Source organism: Saccopteryx bilineata, chromosome 1 (genome assembly GCF_036850765.1).
Source record: "Saccopteryx bilineata isolate mSacBil1 chromosome 1, mSacBil1_pri_phased_curated, whole genome shotgun sequence".
Classification (NCBI taxonomy): domain Eukaryota; kingdom Metazoa; phylum Chordata; class Mammalia; order Chiroptera; family Emballonuridae; genus Saccopteryx; species Saccopteryx bilineata.
The window spans coordinates 152,028,118-152,043,240 of NC_089490.1; the positions used below are offsets into that span (position 1 = coordinate 152,028,118).

A 15,123-nucleotide genomic window follows, 5' to 3' on the forward strand; every position below is an offset into this window, starting at 1 on the left:
GCAAGACTCACCAAGGAAAAAAGACACAGGACTCAAATAAATAAAATCCAAAATGAAAGAGGAGAGATCACCACAGACATCATAGAAATACAAAGAATTATTGTAGAATACTATGAAAAATTATATGCCACCAAATACAACAATCTAGAAGAAATGGATAAATTCCTAGAACAATACAACCTTCCTAGACTGAGTCATGAAGAAGCAGAAAGCCTAAACAGACCAATCAGCAGGGAGGAAATAGAAAAAACTATTAAAAATCTCCCCAAAAATAAAAGTCCAGGCCCAGACGGTTATACTAGTGAATTCTATCAAACATTCAAAGAAGACTTGGTTCCTATTCTACTCAAAGTCTTCCAAAAAATTGAAGAAGAAGCAATACTTCCAAACACATTTTATGAGGCCAACATAACCCTCATACCAAAACCTAGCAAGGATGGCACAAAGAAAGAAAACTACAGACCAATATCTCTAATGAATACAGATGCTAAAATACTAAACAAAATACTGGCAAACCGAATACAACAACATATTAAAAAAATAATACATCATGATCAAGTGGGATTCATCCCAGAATCTCAAGGATGGTTCAACATACGCAAAACGGTTAACGTAATACACCATATCAACAAAACAAAGAACAAAAACCACATGATCTTATCAATAGATGCAGAAAAGGCTTTTGATAAAATACAACACAATTTTATGTTTAAGACTCTCAACAAAATGGGTATAGAAGGAAAATATCTCAACATGATAAAGGCCATATATGATAAACCATCAGCCAACATCCTATTAAACGGCATAAAACTGAGGACTTTCTACCTTAAATCAGGAACAAGACAGGGTTGTCCACTCTCTCCACTCTTATTCAACGTGGTGCTAGAAGTTCTGGCCAGAGCAATCAGACAAGACAAAGAAATAAAAGGCATCCATATCGGAAAAGAAGAAGTAAAGCTATCACTTTTTGCTGATGATATGATCCTATACATCGAAAACCCAAAGGACTCCACAAAAAGATTATTAGAAACAATAAACCAATACAGTAAGGTTGCAGGATACAAAATTAACATACAAAATCCATAGCCTTTCTATATGCCAACAATGAAATATTAGAAAACGAACTCAAAAAAATAATCCCCTTCACGATTGCAACAAAAAAAATAAAATACCTAGGAATAAACATAACAAAGAATGTAAAGGACCTATATAATGAAAATTACAAAGCATTGTTAAGGGGAATCGAAAAAGATACAATGAGATGGAAAAATATTCCTTGTTCTTGGATAGGAAGAATAAATATAATCAAAATGGCCATATTACCCAAAGCAATATACAAATTTGATGCAATTCCCATCAAAATCCCTATGAGATTTTTTAAAGAAATGGAACAAAAAATCATCAGATTTATATGGAACTATAAAAAACCCCGAATAGCCAAAACAATCCTAAGGAAAAAGAATGAAGCTGGGGGCATTACAATACCTGACTTTAAACTATATTATAGGGCCACGATAATCAAAACAGCATGGTATTGGCAAAAAAATAGACACTCAGACCAATGGAACAGAATAGAAAGCCCAGAAATAAAACCACATATATATGGTCAAATAATCTTTGATAACGGGGCCAACAACACACAATGGAGAAAAGAAAGCCTCTTCAACAAATGGTGTTGGGAAAACTGGAAAGCCACATGCAAAAGAATGAAACTTGACTACAGCCTGTCCCCGTGTACTAAAATTAATTCAAAATGGATCAAAGACCTAAATATAAGACCTGAAACAATAAAGTACATAGAAGAAGACATAGGTACTAAAATCATGGACCTGGGTTTTAAAGAACATTTTATGAACTTGACTCCAATGGCAAGAGAAGTGAAGGCAAAGATAAATGAATGGGACTACATCAGAATTAAAAGTTTTTGCTCGGCAAGAGAAACTGATATGAAAATAAACAGACAGCCAACTATATGGGAACTGATATTTTCAAACGACAGCTCAGATAAGGGCCTAATATCCAAAATTTACAAAGAACTCATAAAACTCAACAACAAACAAACAAACAATCCAATAAAAAAATGGGAAGAGGACATGAACAGACACTTCTCCCAGGAAGAGATACAAATGGCCAACAGATATATGAAAAGATGCTCAGCTTCATTAGTTATTAGAGAAATGCAAATCAAAACTACAATGAGATACCACTTCACTCCTGTTAGATTAGCTATTATCAACAAGACGGGTAATAGCAAATGTTGGAGAGGCTGTGGAGAAAAAGGAACCCCCATTCACTGTTGGTGGGACTGTAAAGTAGTACAACCATTATGGAGGAAAGTATGGTGGTTCCTCAAAAAACTGCAAATAGAACTACCTTATGACCCAGCAATCCCTCTACTGGGTATATACCCCAAAACCTCAGAAACATTGATACGTGAAGACACATGTAGCCCCATGTTCATTGCAGCACTGTTCACAGTGGCCAAGACATGGAAACAACCAAAAAGCCCTTCAATAGAAGACTGAATAAAGAAGATGTGGCACATATACACTATGGAATACTACTCAGCCATAAGAAATGATGACATCAGATCATTTACAGCAAAATGGTGGGATCTTGATAACATTATAAGGAGTGAAATAAGCAAATCAGAAAAAAACAAGAACTACATGATTCCATACATTGGTGGAACATAAAAATGAGACTAAGAGACATGGACAAGAGTGTGGTGGTTACCAAGGGTGGGGGGGGAGGTAGGACATGGGAGGGAGGGAGGGAGAGAGTTAGGGGGAGGGGGAGGGGCACAGAGAACTAGATAGAGGGTGACGGAGGACAATCTGACTTTGGGCGAGGGGTTTGCAACATAATTTGATGACAAAATAACCTAGACATGTTTTCTTTGAATATATGTACCCTGATTTATTAATGTCATCCCATTACCATTAATAAAAATTTATTAAAAAAAAAAAAGATAAATGAAAGTATGGAAGCAGAGCAGCAAAAAGAAAAGAGGTGAAAAAAAGTCTGAGGAAACTCTAAGAGAGCTCTGTGACAACATGAAGAGAAATAACAACCACATCAGAGGGGTTCCTGAAGGAGAAGAGAAAAAACAAGGAATAGAGAACCCATCTGAAGAAATCATAGCTGAAAATTCCCCTAAACTGATTAAAAAAAAAAAAAGTTCACACAAGTTCAAGAAGCACAGATAGTTCCATTAAAGAGGAACCCAAGGAGGCTTATAGAAAGACACATCATAATTAAAGTGTCAAAGTTAAGAGACAAAGAAAGAATACTAAAAGCTGCAAGAGAAAAGCAGTTAATTACCTACAGAGGAGCCCCCATAAGGATGACATCTGACTTTTCAATGGAAACACTTGAGACCAGAAGGAATGGCAAGAAATATTCCAAGTGATGCAAAGCAAGAACCTACAACCAAGACTTCTTTATCCAGCAAGGCTATCATTTAAAATTGAAGGAGAAATAAAAAGCTTTGCAGAAAAAAAAAAAAAAAAAAAACACCTCAAGGAATTCATTACAACAAAACAAGTAATGCAAGAAATGTTAAGGATCTGGTATAAAAAGAGCAAAGAAAAAAAAATCAAGATAAAGAGGATTGTATATTTAAAGAATAAAATGTCAATAAAAAACTACAAAGCAATAATGACATTAAATGTAAATGGATTAAATGCTCCAATCAAAAGACATAGGGTAGCTGCATGGATAAGAAAACAGGGCCCGTACATGTGCTATCTACAAGAGACACACCTCAGAACAAAAGATGCACATAGACCAAAAGTGAAGGAATGGAAAAAGTATTTCATGCAAATGGAAATGAGAAAAAAGCTGGAATACCCATACTTATATCTGACAAAATTAACTTTAAAACAAAGGCTATCGTAAGGGATAAAGAAGATCACTACCTAAAGATAGAAGGAGCAATCCAACAGGAGGATATAACCATTGTAAATATCTATGTGCCTAATATAGGAGCACCGAAATATACAAAGCAGATTTTGATGGATTTAAAGGGCGAGATCAACAGCAATACTATAAAGGTAGGGGATTTTAATACCCCACTAACATCAATGGTTAGATCCTCCAGACAGAAAATTAACAAAGAAACAGTGGCCTTAAATGACACACTAGATCAACTGGATTTAATATCTTCAGAATATTTCACCCCAAAGCAGCAGAATACACATTCTTTTCAAGTGCTCATGGTACATCTCGAGGATAGACCACATTTTCAGACACAAAACAAATCTCAGTAAATTTAAGAAAATTGAAATCATATCAAACATCTTCTCTGATCACAATGGCATGAAACTAGAAATCAACTACAATAGAAAAACTGGAAAACATTCAAACACTTGGTGGCTAAATAGCATGTCATTAAATAATGAATGGGTTTACAATGAGATTAAGGAAGAAATAAAAATTTTCCTTGAAACAAATGAAAATAAACATACAACAACTCAAAATTTATGGGACACAGCAAAAGCAGTCCTGAGAGGGAAGTTCATAGCTTTACAGGCATACCTGAAGAAGCAAGAAAAAGCTCAAATAAACAACTTAACCTTGCATCTAAAAGAACTAAAAAAAAGAAAAAAAGAACAAATAAAGTTCAGAGGAAGTAGAAGGAAGGAAATAATAAAGATCAGAGCAGAAGTAAATGACATAGAGGCTTAAAAAAATACAGAAGATCGCCCGCGCCCATAACTGACATGGCGCCCTCTGGGTCGGCGTTTCCGGGCGGGTCCTTCCAACGGCCCCCGCGGTGAGTCCATCACTCAGCTTCCTTCCCGGCCTGCCTCGCGCCGGGGCTGGGCTGGGCCAGAGCAGCCCAAGATGGCCGACTTGGAGAATCAGGTGTCGGATGAGGAGAAGATGATTCTGGATCGCCTGTAGCTTCAAGAAGGTTGCTGAGGGCCAGTCAAAAGCGGTGACTCCCACTGGTCTTCGCCAGTTTCCGGCCTGTGAGTTCCAGGGCTGGTACATCCAGCGGCCAGATACAGAGCATCAGCTCAAGACCTAACAACCATAGTTAGAGTGGTATCTTAAGGAAAGGCTCCTCACACCTGACCCAGCTAAGGCAAAGAAAATGTTGTCACAGACAAGTAGCCTACAGCAGATTACAAACAGCTGAAGCCATCCCAGGAAGATTTAGAAATTACACAACTGAAAGCTGGAGTCAGACAACACCAACCCTATACTCAACTACACAAACAACATATTTGAAGGAGCAGTCTATATTGAGACAGAATGGGAAGACAGGGAAGTGCAATTCAAATGAATCAACTAGAGGAATCCCCAGAAAAAGAATTGAATGAAATGGAAATAGCTAAAATGCCGGATGCAGAGTTTAGAATAATGATTGTGAGGATGCTCAAGGATCTTAGAGAAACCATAGATAGACAACACGAGTACCTAAACAATGAGATATCTGGCATCAAAAAGGACATTGAAATCATAAAAAAGGATCAGACAGAAATGATAAACACAATGGCAGAAATGAAGACTACACTACAAGGAATGAAAAGCAGGCGGGATGAAAAAGAGGATCGAATCAGCAATTTAGAGGACAAGATAAGCAAAAGCACAGAAGCAGAACAGCAAAAGAAAAAGAGGATCAAAATGTCTGAGAAAACTCAAAGAGAGTTCTGTTACAATCGGAAGAGAAACAACATCTGCATCATAGGGGTTCCTGAAGGAGAAGAGAAAGAACAAGGGATAGAGAACCTGATTGAAGAAATCATAGCTGAAAATGTCCCCGAATTGATGCAGGAAAAAGTCACACAAGTTCAAGAAGCACAGAGAATCCCATTAAAAAGGAACCCGAATAAACCTAAACGAAGACACATCATAATTAAAAAACCAAAGCTAAGAAATAAAGAAAGAATACTAAAAGCTGCAAGAGAAAAGCAGTCAATCACCTACAAAGGAGACCCCAAAAGGATGACATCCGACTTCTCAACAAAAACACTTGAGGCAAGAAGGGAATGGCAAGAGATATTCAAATTAATGCAGAACAGTTTCCTACAACCAAGACTTCTTTATCCATCAAGGCTATCTTTTAAAATAGAAGGAGAAATAAAAAGCTTCCCATACAAAAATAAAAAAAAAAACCCTCAAGGAATTTATTACAACCAAACCAATGATGTAAGAAGTGTTAACGGTCCTGTTGTAAACAGAACAAGGGTAAAGAGGAATGTAGATTTAAGATTTTAGAAATGCATCCAAATTGAAAAAGAAGTAAAACTATCATTATTTGCTGATGATATGATATTGTACATAGAAAACCCTAAAGCCTCAGTAAAATAACTAGTGGACCTAATAAATGAATTCAGCAAGGTGGCAGGATATAAAATTAATATTCAAAAACCAGTGACATTTTTATACACCAACAATGAACTGTCTGAAAGAGAAATTAAGAAAACAATCCCCTTCACTACTGCAACAACAACAAAGAAAGTACCTAGCTGTAAATTTATCCAAGGAGGTTAAAGACTTGTACTCAGAAAATTATAAAACATTGATAAGAGAAATCAAGGAACATAAATCAAAAATGGGCAAAAGAAATGAATAGACACTTCAAAGAGGACATTCAGATGGCCAATAGGCAAAAGAAAAAATGTTCAACATCACTAATCATTAGAGAAATACAAATTAAAACCACAATGAGATATCACATCACACCAGTCAGAATGACACATTAACAAAACAATAAGTGCTGGTGAGGATGTGGAGTAAAGGGAATCCTCCTGCACTGCTGGTGGGAATGCAGACTGGTGCAACCACTGTGGAAAATGGTATGGAGATTCCTCAAAAAATTAAAAATGGAACTGCCTTTTGACCCAGCCATCCCACTTTTATTATAGGAATATATCCCAAGGACACCAAATCACTGGTTCAAAAGAAGAAATGCATCCCCATGTTTATGGCAGCATTGTTTACAATAATGAAGATCTGGATACAGCCCAGGTGTCCTTCAGTGGACGAGTGGATTAAAAAGCTGTACTACATATACACATGGAGTACTATGGGACCATGAAAAAGAAGAAAATACCTTTTGCAACAACAGGGATGGACCTGGAAACTATTATGTTAAGTGACATAAGCCAGGCAAGAAATAAAAATAACATGACTTCACTCATATGAGGAATCCAATGAACAATGTGAACTGAGGAACAGAATAGAGACAGAGGAGGGATCAAAGGGACCAGTGGGCAAGCGGACAGAGGGAAAGGGGATGAGAGGATGAGATCAGAGAAGGGAAAGAGCTTGGTGAAATTATATATACATAACAGCATTATAGAGAGCAGAAGAGCAAATCCTGGAGGAAAGCGGGGAGGGTTTTGGGGGAGGGGGCAAGAAGGATGTTGAGGGGAATTCGGGGGTGTGGGAGGATGTATTTGGTGGGACACTTGAATCTATGTAAACAATAAATTTAAATCAATAAAAAAATAAGAAATAAAAAAAAAAATACAGAAGATCAATGAAACCAAGAGCTGGTTCTTTAAAAAGGTAAACAAGATTGATGAACCTTTAACCAGACTCACCAAGAAAAAAAAAAGAGAGAGGACTCAAATAAATAAAATTAGAAATGAAAGTGGAGAAGAAACAACTGACACCACAGAAATACAAAGGATTGTATGAAAATACTATGAAGAACTGTATGCCAAAAAATTGGACAAGCTAGGTGAAATGGATAAATTCCTAGAAACATATAATCTTCCAAACTCAATCTGGAAGAATCAGAAAACCTAAACAGACCGATTACAACAAATGAATTTGAAGCAGTTATCAAAAAATGCCCAGCAAACAAAAGTCCTGGACTAGATGGTTTCACAGGCGAGTTTTACCAAATATTCAAAGAAGAAATAATACCTATCTTTCTCAACTTATTCAAAAAATTTAAGAGGAAGGAAGACTTCCAAGATCCTTTTATAAGGCAACCATAATCCTCATTCAAAAACCAGGTAAAGACACTACAAAGAAAGAAAACTATAGGCCAATATCCCTGATGAACTTAGATGCTAAAATTCTCAACAAAATATTAGCAAACCGAATACAGCAATACATAAAAAAAAAAAAAAAACATACATCGTGATCAGGTGGGATTTATTCTGGGGAGGCAAAGCTGGTACAATGTTCACAAATCAATCAATGTGATTCATCACATAAACAAAAGGAAGGAGAAAAATCACATGATAATATCAATAGATGCAGAAAAAGCACTTGATAAAATCCAGCACCCATTTATGATAAAAACTCTTCAGCAAAGTGGGAACATACCTCAACATAATAAAGGCCATCTATGACAGGCCCACAGCCAACATCATACTCAATGGGCAAAACTTAAAAGCAATCCCCTTAAGATCGGGAACAAGGCAGGGATGCCCCCTTTCACCACTCTTATTCAACATAGTTCTGGAAGTCCTAGCCACAGCAATCAGACAACAAGAAGAAATAAAAAGCATCCAAATTGGAAAAGAAGAAGTAAAACTATCATTTGCTGATGACGTGATATTGTACATAGAAAACCCTAAAGTCTCAGTCAAGAAACTACTGGACCAGCCTGACCAGGCAGTGGAGCAGTGGATAGAGCGTTGGACTGGGATGCCAAGGACCCAGGTTCGAGACCCCGAGGTTGCCAGCTTGAGCGTGGGCTCATCTGGCTTGAGCAAAATAAAAAGTGCTCACCAGCTTAGACCCAAGGTCACTGGCTCAAGCAAGGGGTTACTCAGTCTGCTGAAGGCCCATGGTCAAGGCACATATGAGAAAGCAATCAATGAACAACTAAGGTGTTGCAACGTGCAATGAAAAACTAATGATTGATGCTTCTCATCTCTCTCTGTTCCTGTCTGTCTGTCCCTGTCTATCCCTCTCTCTGACTCTCTCTGTCCCTGTGAAGAAAAAAAGAAAAAAGAATAAACTTTAAAAAAAAGAAAAAATTAAAAAAGAAAAACTACTGGACCTGATAAATGAATTCAGCAAGGTGGCAGGATATAAAATTAATATTCAGAAATCAGTGACATTTTTATACACCAACAATAAACTGTCTGAAAGAGAAATTAAGGAAAGAATTCCCTTTACTATTGCAACAACAAAAAAAGTACCTAGGAGTAAATTTAACCAAGGAGGTAAAGGATTTGTATGCAAAAAATTATAAAACATTGATAAAAGAAATCAAGGAAGATACAAACAAGTAGAAGCACATACTGTGTTCATGGATAGGAAGAGTAAACATCATTAAAATGTCTATATTACCCAAAGCAATATATAAATTCAATGCAATTCCTATTAAAATACCAATGACATATTTTAGAGATATAGAACAAATATTCCAAAAATTTATATGGAACCAAAAAAGAACATGAATAGCCTCAGCAGTCTTGAAAATGAAGAACAAAGTAGGAGGTATCACAGTTCCTGATAACAAGTCATACTACAAGGCCATTGTACTCAAACCAGCTTGATACTGGCATAAGAACAGGCGTACAGATCAATGAAACAGAATAGAAAACAAAGAAATAAACCCACACCTTTATGGTCAATTGATATTTGACAAAGGAGGTAACAGCATACAATGGAGTAAAGACAGTATCTTTAATAAATGGTGTTGGGAAAATTGGACAGGTACATGCAAAAAATAAAACTAGGACTGTGGCTGCTCTGGCTGTATCCGGGTCACGGTTTCTTTGCCTCTCTTTGGAACTCGGTTTATTGCCTTAGGAACCAGATAAGGAAGACAATCACTCGACCGCTGACGATTTGGAAACGAGGAAATCCTATCCAGACCAAAGGAGTATCTCCCAGCCAAGTCCTGCAAATACAGACCGAGTGAAGATGGGCTCACCCTGGGTGTAACAGCAATTCAAACTAGTGGAGAAAGATATCGAGAACCTGGCCAGAGACGAATTGCAAAAGCTGCTCCTGGAGCAAATGGAGCTCTGCAAGGAACTGGAGCGAGAACTTCAGAGCCTCAAAGATAATTTTCAGGATCAAATGAAGAGGAAATTGGCTTATCAAGAAGAAATGGTGCAACAGCTGCAAATTGTCAGAGACATGCTGTGTAACGAACTTGACCAAGAGCGGAAGGCGCGCTCTGCCATCCAGCAGAAGTTAAAAGAAGCCCATGATACCCTGCACCACTTCTCCTGCAAGATGCTGACTCCCTGCCACTGCACAGGCAACTGTTCCTTCAAGCCCCCGTTGTTGCCCTAGGGCAGGCCCGGCTGCGCCCACGCGCCCTCAAGTCATGCAGCTCTCTTTTTGTAAATACCCACGGCCGAGGCGGCCAAGAGCGAGGAACAAGCCATTGGGATCAGACCGATGTAAATACAGCTTCCCACCAGCCCTCCTCCGGGGTCCTGGGCCATGACCGCCCACTCCAGGCGCCTCAACCCAGGGCCCCGTCTCTGTTTCCAAGTGTAAATACTACTCGCCCCACGGTTGAACCCCAGGGCACTGGACCTCTGGGGTTAACTGAACAGAAGGGGATAATAAAGGGAAGAAGGCGGCTTCTCTTCGCCCCTGTACAGTTTCGGTCACCCAATTGTGATTACAATGTAGCAAATTCGCTGGCGCTGGTCCCACGTTCCCCATCCCGTCCACTTCTGAAACTTGTTCCTAATGACAAAGTGCAATGGATATAAGTGTACTGTGAGTCTCCTGGCTCAGCATTGAGTTTAATTTATTTATTCTGTAGGTTATTTTGCTTCCTTCTCCTGGGCCTACTTCCTATCCCGTTTTGCAGTCCCTTTTGGATTTTGCTTTGTCTATTATTTGTTATAACCTCTTGATGTAACAGCACTTTAAAAAGGACGACAACTCACGAGATGGAGACCACCTTGTATCCGTGACTTTTGTTTTTAATAATAATAATAATAATAATAAAAACCTGTCACTTAAAAATATATAAATAAATAAATAAAACTAGACTACCAACTTACAGCATTCACAAAAATAAACTCAAAATGAATAAAAGACTTAAATGTAAGTCATGAAATGTTTTGGAAGAAAACATAGGCATAAATTTTCCGGTATTTCTTGTAGCAATATTTTTGCTGATTTATCTCCACAGGCAAGTAAAATAAAGGACAGGATAAACAAATGGGACTATATCAAACTAAAAAGCTTTTGCACAGCAAAAGACACCATGAACAAAATAAAAAGACAACCCACACAATGGGAGAACATATTCATCAATATGTCTGATAAGAGGTTAATAACCAAAATTTATAAAGAACTTCTAAAACTCAACACCAGGAAGGTAAACAATCCAATTTAAAAATGGGCAAAAGAACTGAATAGACACTTCTCAAAAGAGGACATACAAATAGCCAGTAGGCATATGAAAAAATGTTCAATGCCACTAATCATCAGAGAAATGCAAATTAAAACCACAATGAGATACCACTTCACACCTGTCAGAATGGCACTCATTAACAGAACAACACACAATAAGTGCTAGATAGGGTGTGGAGAAAAGGGAACCCTTCTGTACTACTGGTAGGAATGCAGACTGGTGCAGCCACTGTGGAGAACTGTATGGCGTTTTTAATATTATTTTAAAATATTAGAAATGGAACTGCCTTTTGACCCAGCTATCCAACTTTTAGAAATATATCCTAAGAATACAAAATCACTGATTCAAAAGGAGATATGCACCCCCATGTTTATTGCAGCACTGTTTACAATAGCCAAGATCTGGAAACAGTCCAAGTGTCCATCAGTGGATGAGTAGGTTAAAAAGTTGTGGTACATATACACAATAGAATACTACATGGCTGTGAAAAAGAAGGAAATCTTACCTTTTGTGACAGCATGGATGGACCTGGAGATTATTATGCTAAGTGAAATAAGCCAGTCAGAGAAAGACAAATATCATCTGATCTCACATATATGTAGAATCTAATGAACAGAGTGAACTGAGGAATGGAATAGAGGCAGAGGCAGAGTCACAGGGACCAGAGGAACAGCAGTCAGAAAGGGGGATGAGGGGATGGGATCAGAGAAGGTAAAGGGATTAGTGAAACTATATATACATAACACAGAGATATAGATAACAGGACAGCAAATCCTAGAGGCAAGGGGGGAGGCAGGTAGGGGGGGAGGGGTAAAGGGGGTATAAAAAGGGATACAGGGGTAGGGTGAGGGAGTTATATTCAGTGGGACACTTGAATCTATATAAACACAATAAATTAAAAATTAATAAAAATTAGAAAAGAAACTCACCAAGTGTAGTTTGATGGTATAGCAAGAAAAATTCCTATTGTGGAGGTCACAACTTTATTCAATTACCTTAGAAATATAGGGTTTCTTAGAGCAACTATATTTTAGCACCGCCTGTAACCCGGTGGTAGAGACAAAGCCTTGTGCAAGTCTCCGTCAGAAAGAAGTTTGGTCAAGCCGATAGCTAAGAGGAAATGAAGACTCAAACCCTTCCCTTTGTACAGTTGCTGAGTCAGTTAGCAATTGTCCCAGAAATGCTTAACAGTAAACCACTCCTGAAACTCTGCCTTAAAACCATAAAACTTGCCTGACCAGGCAGTGGCACAGTGGATAGAACATTGGACTGGGATATAGAGGACCCAGATTCAAGACCTCGAGGTCGCCAGCTTGAGCACGGGCTCAACTGGTTTGAGCAAAAGCTCACCAGCTTGGACCCAAGGTCGCTGATTCAGCAAGAGGTTACTCCATCTGCTGAAGGCCCGCAGTCAAGGCACATATGAGAAAGCAATCTTGAGTCCACAGGTGGACTGGGCAGGCACAGGTCCTACTCATGAGCTGCAAGCTGTTTATGTGCTGGTTAAAGACAATCTCAGCTGTTATAATGGGATGACTCAGGTCTCCTCCATTTGTTTTTCACACCCCTCCAGCAGGTTGGCCTGTGCGTGTTCTCATGGTGGAGGCAGGAGTGCAGGAGCAAGCAAAATCAATCGTGTAAAAGACAAGAAGGAATGTACACCCAATGTTGAAACCTCGCTTTTTGACTCCTGTTTGCTGAAATTTCACTGGCTGATTTATCTCCAGCATAACCTCAAGTGTTTGTGCCCAAGTAGTTTCTATGTCTATGTGTTTTACTTGTCCCCGGGACTGTCATTACAGTTTTATTGACCATTTCTTTAAAAGCAGGAAGGGTCCTTGTCAAAGGGTAAGCCAGTCAGATGACAAATCATTTACTGAGCATTGTGCTGTGTCAGGCACGTGATGAGTGCTGGATAGGCATGCTGGGAGCCACACACCAACAAATATAAGAAAAAACAAAATGGCAGCCAGATCATCTTGCTTATGAGATGTGTTAGTGCCACAGAATTCTGGAAAGTCAGAGTTGCAAAACACAGAAAATGAAACTGTCCTTGTTTCTCACCAGTATATTCAACAATGGGAGACTGCCCCACCTATCCATATTTCATATTACCCAGAATACTCTGGGGCTTGTGGGATCCTGTATTTCTGCATTAAGTCAGGAAAAGAAGACTTCAGGTTAGGCTCCTGCAAGCACTTGGCTTTCCTCGAATGTTGCTCCATACCTCTTCTGAAAAGCACGAAAGGGCTTTAACCCTGTGAGAGAGAAATCAGAATCAACAGCAGGATTAGTACAACCATAACTCCAGGAGTCACATCTATAAGGGGGATGGGTCTTCTAAATACAGAAAGAGATAAATATGGCAACAAGATTAGAAGGATAAACATAAAAATGTTAATGGTCATTATTCCTAGCATGGGAGGCATCCTTAGCACACTCAAGAGCCAATCTCAAACTCTTCACCAATAATAGCTTCCATTCTAGAAGCTAGAAAGCCAAATACTTGATTTGTCATTCAAATCTCAGCTCAAATGTCACCTCCTCTGAGAAGTTACTTCTGACTATTCCTAACTAAGTATACTGTCCCTACTCCTGGTCCCTCTCTAGAAGAACCTGCTGCCTTTTTTTTTATAGCATCTATTGGTAGTATAAATATCTTGTTTAGTTGTTTGTTGACTGGCCAATCGTCTGTCTTTTCCTACTGCATTATGAGGTGCTTGAGAATTTAGACCTTGAACGTTTGTTCATCTCTGAATACCCTGAACTAGTATCAACACTGCTTCCCATAACTATCTGTTGAAAGGAAAGAAGGGCTTTGTCATTTGCAACAACATGGATGAAACTTGAGGGCATTATACTGAGAAAAGTCAGACAGAGAAAGACAAACACCATAGGACCTCACTTATATGTGGATTTTAAAAAATAATAATAATAATAAAACCCGAGTGCATAATGCAGAGAACAGATAGGTGGTTGTTGTCAGTGGGCGTGGGAGAAATGAGTGAAGGGGTTTAAAAGGTACAAACTTCCAGTTATAAAATTAATTAGACTTGGGGATGTAATGCACAGCATGGTGATTATATAATAGTTAACAATGTTGTATTGTATATTTTAAAATTGCTAAAAGATTACATGTTAAAAGTTCTCATCACAAGTAAACAATGTGTAATTATGTGAGGTATTGGGTGTTAATTAGACACCTGTTACCATATTTATATTTCATAGTATATAGAAATATTTAATATCTCTATGCTGATATTAAATATGTGCCTTGATAGTTAAAATATAAACCATGCATTACATCAGAGAATACAATTCTGGTTTACAAATGACATTCTCCAGAAACATATTGATATTATATTCCAAATTTATGTTAGATTTCCAAAACCCACCCACTTCCAATGTGTAGACCACGTGCATATGTTGGATTTCATCCTTTGCTGTAATCAGTGACAATCTGGCCTATCTAGGCAATTGATTGTTATGACCATTGAAAAATACAAGACTCAGGTTCCTTGGGATTCAGGTAAAAAGTTAATATATTAGCTAGTAGGAGAACATTCCATTTTGTTCACAATGTTGTATGAGTAGTAACAAATAAATTGGAGCTTACAGTATGCTTTCATTAGATCAGTGGTAGTCAACCTGGTCCCTACTGCCCAGTAGGGGGCGCTCCAGTTTTCATGGTGGGCGGTAGCGAAGCAACCAAAGTATAAATAAAAAGATAGATTTAACTATAGTAAGTTGTTTTATAAAGATTTATTCTGCCAAACAGCGAAAATCCGACATAAAGTACTTGGTAAGTAATT

At 38.2% G+C, this 15,123-nt stretch overlaps 1 protein-coding gene across 2 annotated transcripts in view; it reads right to left on the reverse strand.

Annotated features, from left to right (window-relative positions):
* Positions 1-12,352, reverse strand: part of ADGRE1 (adhesion G protein-coupled receptor E1) — an 84,200-nt gene extending 71,848 nt beyond the window's left edge. For both annotated transcript variants that reach the window (XM_066253362.1, XM_066253360.1), the window contains exon 1: positions 12,241-12,352. The gene's annotated coding sequence lies outside the window, so the exon portion shown is untranslated. The remainder of the gene's footprint in view (positions 1-12,240) is intronic.
* Between the last annotated feature and the right edge of the window lie 2,771 nt (positions 12,353-15,123).